Consider the following 8280-nt stretch of genomic DNA (forward strand, 5'->3'; position numbering starts at 1 on the left):
GCTTTAAAACGGTTCACAAACTAAGAATCATTCATTGGAAATTGAAATATCACAACAATCACAAACGTCGGCCAATGCTTCTAAGAACTGTTTATCTAAACAATTTGCAATACTATTGTCAAATACAAACATAATTAAAGACAAAAAAAGAACATATTAATAATAAAACTTACCGACTCGACCATCGACCAATCCAGCACATCGTTCTCTTGAATCTGATGCACGAATTCTGATTCTTGTCAAAGCCATATTGAAGTTAGCTGGAAGATGTTGTTTACATCAGATATAATGCCTCAAAGGTGAGAAGCATCAAGTGGTCTGAAGGTTCTCATGTGCCCTTCCATAGGGAAGGTCAAGCTTTGAATCCTTTAATTGCCTAAAAATCATCAAATGAAAGATTTAGTATAGTAGTTTCGGGAGCAATGTCCATGCTAAAAAAAAAAAAAGGCTCAGAGGCATATTCTTCGTTCATGCTTCACAGCGCAGATATTACATACATTTTCAAGTGTGAACCAATACATTCAGTACTATATATGAGCTTTATGAGAAGTAGAAAACACATAACAATGAAAGGAAAGGAAACCCAACATCTCAAAAAGAATATAGGGATTTTTGGACTGAAGCCAGATGTGCTTCTCAAGTAATTTTCTCTTGCTTAATCTATCAAATTTAGATTTCAGGTTCATTCCATCACCCTTTATACTGCAAAAAGTCTGTTTTATTCATTGTAACTGTGGACATTTCATTCTTCCGACTAACATGGAGAGGCACTCGAGCAAAATAATTACCTCCGTTTGAGTTCAATAGGTCAGCATATATATTCTGTCATTGAATTTCGACCCTTATCTATACTACTGGGTACTGAGCAAAATAATTACCTTCGCTAGAGTTCGATAGGTCAGCATATTATGTCATTGAATTTCGACCCTTATCTATACTACCGAGTACTGAGCTTCTATGAGTTGAAGACTATTTTCCCTATAAATTTTCCCTATCAATGAACGTCATGATATACCTCTTGCCATTTCTAGTTAGGATACCTTCATATTCACACAAATCAGAATGTATTAAGTCTAGTGGTTTCGATTCTCTTACAACAGATTTATGTGAAGTCTTGGTTATTTTTGCTTGACTACAGTATTCACATTTTTCAAAATCATTTTCAGAAAATTCAGGGAGGACACCTAACTTACTCATGTTATTTACTAACTTTTTACCCACATGACAAAGCCTACCATGCCAAACATTAAAATTGCAAACCATATAAGCAGAAGAATCAATTTTATTCATAGCATCAACATTAAGCTTAAACATTCCATCAGTAGCATAACCCTTTCCTACAAAATTCTTATTCTTAGTTATAGTGTAAATATCAGACCCAATAGTTTGATACAACCCAGCCTTGTTGAGAAGATAGCCGGAAACAAGGTTCTTTCTCATTTCTGGAGTGTGAAGGACATCTTTCAGCATGAGTGTCTTCCCAGAAGTAAACTTCAACTCTACCGTACCAGAACCTTTCACCATAGTGCTGTGGGAGTCTCCCAATAACACTTTCTTGTCCTTGGTTTCAGCATAAGTCTTAAACATGGACCTATCAAAACAACAATGACGCGAAGCACCACTGTCTATCCACCACCCATCAGATCCACCAACCATGTAGAACTCTGGATCAGAGACCATGGCAATTATAACGTCACCCACAGCATTAGCTTGTGCGTTATTCTTTTCCTTGTTAAATCTGCAATTCCTAGCCATGTGGTTTGGTTTATTACAGATATAACAAAGAAATTCAGAATTGGAATTCTGTCCATTTTTCGATGGGTGTTGGTTCTTGTTTTGATTAGGCCTTCCTCCTTTCTTCTGGTTCGGGTTAGGTTTCATATCCCTTTTCTTAGGTTTTAAATTCGGATGAGTCTTATTGTTAGAAACAATGAGAATCTCTTCCTTCTTATCTTGTTTCCGAGCTTCTTCCTCAACCCTGAGCTTAACAATCAAACTTTCAAGAGAAAATTCTTTAGTCTTGTGACGCAAAGTATTACGAAAATCTTTCCAGCTAGGTGGTAACTTGTCAATCATTACAGAAACTTGAAATTGTTCATCAGTTTTCATACCTTCGGCCACAATTTCGTGGTAAATTTTTTGAAGTTCATGAGCCTGTGCAACAACTGATCTATCATCCACCATTTGGTATCTCACATACCGGCTCACAGCATATTTCTTTGAACCCGCTTCCTCGGTGTCATATTTTTTCTGTAATGCATCCCATACATCTTTAGCAGTTTCAAAAGTTGAATAATACTCATATAAATCGTCAGATAATGCATTAAGAATGTAGTTTTTGCAATCAAAGTCATTATCGATCCATTTGTCGATGGCCTTTTGTTTTTCCTCGGGAGTTTGAGAAACAACTTCTTCAACACCACCGGTAGGAGGTGGATCTGTAGCAGCAGCAACAGCAGCAGTCTTATCAGCAGGTTCCAGGGTTCCAGGATGAACACTCGACACAATCATATGCAGCTTCATCAGTTTGAGATAAAAGAACATCTTCAGCTTCCATCTTCTGAAATGCAACCCTTCAAATTTGAAAGGCTTGTTGGTATCATCAACGCGCTTCTTTTCATTCTCCATAGCAGAAACGTACACCTTAAAATTGTTGGAAACAAAGCACTATAATCAAATTACACAAAGAAACCGCTGAGTCGCGTACTAGGTCGCTATCTTTAAGGTGTTTCGCGACTCTGCCTCTTGATTGTGCTAGCAGTCAGTTTTTTGTCGAAACCCTATGGGATAAAACAGCTTATCTCTTTCGATTTCTCTGCACTGAGAAATCGAATCAATAATAACTCTTTCAACAACACTTGCTCAGAAAACTTGACGAAATAAAAATAACGTTCTATATTTCCTCTTCAAGAAACCAGTTTTTTTTTTTTTTTTTATAATCAAAAAGAATCAATGGAATTAATGGAAAATTAATTTTCGATTAAATGCCAATTAAATTTCTTTGTAACAGCAAAAAACGGCCGTATTAAAATTTCAACATTAACTGTAATTAATCATGATATAATTATCTTAATACGTTTTGAAAACTTAAGTTAAAAACAGCAAAAAAATTGTTTCTGGATCAGCAGACCTCGCAAGGCCCCGCTCCCGGACTAATGTAATATAATATATAGTATAAATAGTATATACCCTAGTGAAATTGTGTGGAATGGGAATTGAACCCAGCCTATAGTGTGGGAGCTCAAAACAATGCCACCATACTATCTCTCTAACTTTGGCATATTATTACAAAACTATGTTTTTAAATATATACCCCAACAAGATGATATGATTATATTGAATGATTCTTCTTCTCTTCCACTCGAAACTAAATTTGATTATCAGCCTTCATCATCTACTGGTTCTGCTCTGGAGAACGAATTTGATATTGATCAATGGCTTAATCTTCCTGGTCTAACTAATACTGCTACAGAGAAATTAGATCAGCATCAGTTGATGGAGGAGGATAAATCTATGGCAGAGAGTTGTAATGAAGATGATATGGTTGTGATGAATGAATCCCCCTCTCTTCCACTTGAACCTACATTTGATTATCAATCTTCGTCATCCACGGAAGTTTTCGATTATAATTCTGGTTTTGAGAACGGGTTTGATTATGGTATTAATCAGAGGATTGGGTTAATCTTCCTGTGCTAAGTACTGATGATGGCAATGTGTTTGAGCCTTTTCCTGACTTGATCGACTTGGAGTTCCAGGCGTTGAATAATTATGCAGGTAGTAGCTTTACTGATATGATGATCAACTGCTACTGAAGAAAAGACTGGTGCTGCTGACTGCTGAGTACATTTTTGTTATCTATCTTGTATGTAATTAATATGCACTAGCTAGTTCCTAATGTTGAATTTGTAATGCAAGTCTCTTGCAGTGATAATTTCAGATGTGCTGCGTAATTCTTTTGATTCTAGAATTCATGGTTCATCCAAATGATTGTATTAACTTTTCGAGTCCGACTGGAAGACAACTCTTGTGTTTGCTGCCTGCCAGATAGATAAGAATGTAATGCTCAAACTTGCTTTCATATCTCCTTGATCAGGTCGGCTTTATGGAGTTGATTTGGTGATAAGAGGATTTGTAATAACTGGTCTTAGAAATTTATACCAAGTTTTATGGCATCATGCACGAAAGAGCCTACGGTACTGTTCTGGCAGATTCAGGGGGATCATCTCATGTCCTTTTAGGAATTCATAGTCTATTTTTTGCTAGAATTGTCATTCTTTTCGAGGTCGTTTAATTTTGCTGCAGAGAAGTTTGGCAACCACACAGTTTCTCATTTCCTTTTGTTTGGTTTGTATCATAATAAATGCTTATGTACCTTGACTTTTGAGAAAAATACATTCTAGGAAAAGCTTAATATTGATCGTCATTTTTCCTGCTGTCTTCCGAAATTGTTTCAGTTGCTTTCAACAGCTTCACATCATTTTTTTTTGTTCAAATCCACAATTTATTAACTGCACAAACGCCATAGCAAGTATATAAATCACACTCAGAGTTCCAAACACAAGAGGCACAAGCACAAAATGTGCAATGAACGATAACATCCTCAAAATTCCAAACACCAATATCACTCAGCATTACAATCTCATTCAGCAACGGGAACCCAGACGCCTGTGCATCTTGACAAGTATCATAGTGATATGAGTAGAGATTTCTGAAATCTTACCCTCCTGCTACTCCTTTTTAGCACCATAACTAATCAGTAAATTACTATAAAAATAGGCTGTTGGACGGGTTTGAGTTGAATACTGACTGCAAGCAAGAAACAAATATGGATTTTAATCTCAGAAACAAGTAAACTAAGAGCAAAGAATTTGATAATACAATAACTAAATTACAATCCTCACGTTCAAAGACATCTTGGGTTTGTATGCCAAATCTTGTTTCCTGCCACACCACATAGCACACTAATTTGCAGCTGCTCCGCTCTTCTCTCTTTGATAGGCACAACTACTTCTGTCTACCTAAAAAGTAAAGATATATAGACATAGCTTTTAAACTTGAGTACTTGACAGTATTTAAGCTTGAATATAAGAGCGAGCATGCTGGTCTAACTCAGTCAGACGTTGCAAAAAAAAAAAAATTAACAAGAACAATATAGCTTCATTACTAGGAATGCAGCCATTTTCCGCATCCAGATTTCCACGACCAGAAAATCAAATAAATCTGAGAAACATCACAGAAAATCGGAAGAAACTACTTGCATTCCTAGAATCAACTTGGCAAACATCTTATGCAAAAGTTGCGTGTAATGCCAAAAGTATGACAAGTATAATACACATTTCACATTTCCAAGACAATAATAATATCAAGTATATAGCATTTTATACAAAAATGAGATCTACGCTAAAGAACTATTACACCGTGTGTGTATCTATACTCATTGCTGAAACAAAAACAAGATAGGCGGATTTAAGTTTGAACACTGAATGAAATTTACATTTAAGATCCATTGAAACAAAAAGAACCCTTGAGTTTTAAAATACCTAATGGACAAACTTGGTGAACCCACGACTGATGCAAGGGGATGGAATGCATGGTAAAACAACACCAATGAGTATCTCCATAGACTGACCTTAAATAAGACATAATTTTAGTATTGAATGCAGATAATTCAACAACGAGAAAGAAGATAATAAATCCAGGTATTGTCACCATATAGTAGACCGTTAGATTAAGGGTTTCAGACGTACCTCTGGGTCTCTCATTATCTCAACAAACAATGGTTGATAAGATGAAACAGACTCTTTCTAACGAACTTTCAGCCGCACTCTCTCCCTCTCTTGTTGATCTTTTTCCTCCCAGTTCTACACTTCTTGGTCCCATTCCTTGAGTTTCTTCTGTAAACCTCACAAATGCCATATCAGAAAGTCACCCAATAGGAACGAACCGCCACATGATTTGAGCAACTCACACGTATATAACAACTATGGCTAGTGGCTAACATTCAAATTGATGGGCCACCCATGGAATTAGGAAACTACAAAACCCAAACTCACAATCCAAACAAGCAATACGGAAACTATTTGGAAAAATCCATGATGTATGTAAATAGGTCGATCCCAAAATCAAATTAAGCAATGGCAAGGTAACATTCTTCCCAGTATTGTTGAACCCACCAAGAAAGAAGACAGAAGAAAGAAGAAGAGGGTTTTGCTTTGGGAAATAAAGAGGAAAAAGTGTTTAACTTTTAACAAAAAGATGCACCATGGATTTGAGAGTTAACACAGTGAAACGGAGCGGCTGGATGCGAGTTTACTAAATAAGTCCTTGGTCAGTCACGTCATCCGGTAAATACTCTACGCGTCTTACATATAGGGTATGGGGATATGTAAAGCGTCCCACAGTGAGTACTCTACACGTGTAGAAGACGTGAGTGATCGAAGACATGAGCCCTGTGGGGGTGTAAAACTTGAAACAGAACGCTAGATGCACGACAGGATACGTAACCAGTGGGCATTTTTCTATTCAACTTGCGGAAAAGAAAATCACAGCAAACAGAGGTGTTCTGTTGAGGGCAAAAATCAGCTTGTACCGGTCAGCATGAGAATTGACGGAAGGGCTATTTACTTTACTGCATATTTATTCCTGTATTACTTGAACAATGCAGTGGCATGAAGAAAGAGCTGCAGAATTTGAAACAACTCGTCCCTTAACATGAACAGAAGTTGAAACGAACTAGAATAACGACGTGCTTGCGATGCATCTTAAACAGGCGATAATGAAACAATAGCAAAATTATGTATTGCAAAAATCTTCAAAATTTATTGATTTTTCCAACTTAAAACAGAGAGTAGGTTAAACATATCAACAATATATGGGAAGGTCAGACAACTCATACCAAACCATCTTAACCACCAAGTATGAAAGCTACCCTAGCCCAATCAACCGGAGTTTTTAACTCAACTGTGTTGATGGCTATTGGTCATCAAATCAACATTTAGAAGTTCAATATCACTTTCAAACAAGACATATTCAGGTTCGAATGATATACTTGCTAAGTAGGAGTGCTAGAAGCAATAAATGAAATGGTAGAACGGGTAATAAAAGTAATGTAGCTAACCTAAATGCATCTTGAAGCTCTCTATAGTCAGGATCCAGTTTCAAACCATCCGAAAAGGCAACTGCTACATCATCAAGTCTCTGCGCCAAGTGCAGCAAAGATTATCAAAAAGGGTTATCAATAGCAATACCACCTGATTTACCAATAGAGGGAATGAGTAACCAGTCCTTAGCATGTAATATGTAAAACTGTCTCCATAAGTAGAATTTTGGTTTTAGTTTCTACTAAGAAAATGACATCAATACGATGAGTTTTAATTAGGCAATTCAAATGATCTTGTTTTAAAGTACACCTAAGGCCCTGCAAATTCCAGGAGAGAATCCTAAGATCGTATAAAGATTGATAATTATTTGCACCATAGCAGGAAATAGGGAATTAGTAAAGATATGAATTTTGTAAAAAGAAATAGAGAAAAAAACAGAAACCCTAAATAGAATGAAATTAAGGAAAAAACAATTCGAAGTATAAAACTTGGATAATTGAAATAGGGTTGTAAAATAGTTACCTCTGTAGGTTCGTTGGTACTCACTGCTTGGTTTGGAGGCTCTTCCGTTACTTCGCAAGTATCTCCATGAGTTTGTACAGTGGTTTCCATTGTAGCAGATGAGGATGGCATATCTTCTGGTAGACGGTAAACCCTCTTGACAAAATTACTGAACATATTGATTTCATCATTCTGAAGAACACGTTCTGTAACACGACTATCATCGTGTACTAACCCGTGCTTCGAACCGGGTAAGCCTTCTGTTTGTTCTGTGTCTTAACCAGTGCGCCATCGGGTGGTAATATATGATTCGCTGATACACTGTGAAAACAATAACATGCATAAACGAAGCAACTAACTGATACGAATTGGGGGGTGTCCGCAGCATGTTTTTGTTTCTTTTACCAATGAATTCTTAGAAACTGATATGAATGGGTCTGTCTGCGCTACAAACTCAGGACTTTGAAAAGTAATTTATCCTCAACATTTGTCACTTGTATGGGCAACCAACCGCAAAAAAAGAAAAGAGATACAATCATGGGAAAAATATTTGGTCCTTTTTTAGGTGGGTCCATGTTTGTTTAGTTCTATGGTCAAACATCTTTACTGTTTGGTTCATAATTATTTAAAAATATTTAACTGGACAAAAATACCCTTTCGTGTTAGTTTTTTTCGTTTG

General features: G+C 36.5%; 1 long non-coding RNA gene across 1 annotated transcript; it reads right to left on the reverse strand.

Annotated features, from left to right (window-relative positions):
- Positions 1–4487: 4487 nt before the first annotated feature.
- On the reverse strand, positions 4488–7989 carry LOC113305777. Its single transcript, XR_003338544.1, has 5 exons — positions 7623–7989; positions 7118–7197; positions 5748–5894; positions 4902–5018; positions 4488–4806 (listed from the first exon to the last, which is right to left on the reverse strand). It is a non-coding gene; the product is annotated as an uncharacterized LOC113305777 (long non-coding RNA).
- Positions 7990–8280: the final 291 nt, after the last annotated feature.

Source organism: Papaver somniferum, chromosome 8 (assembly GCF_003573695.1).
Source record: "Papaver somniferum cultivar HN1 chromosome 8, ASM357369v1, whole genome shotgun sequence".
NCBI lineage: Eukaryota > Viridiplantae > Streptophyta > Magnoliopsida > Ranunculales > Papaveraceae > Papaver > Papaver somniferum.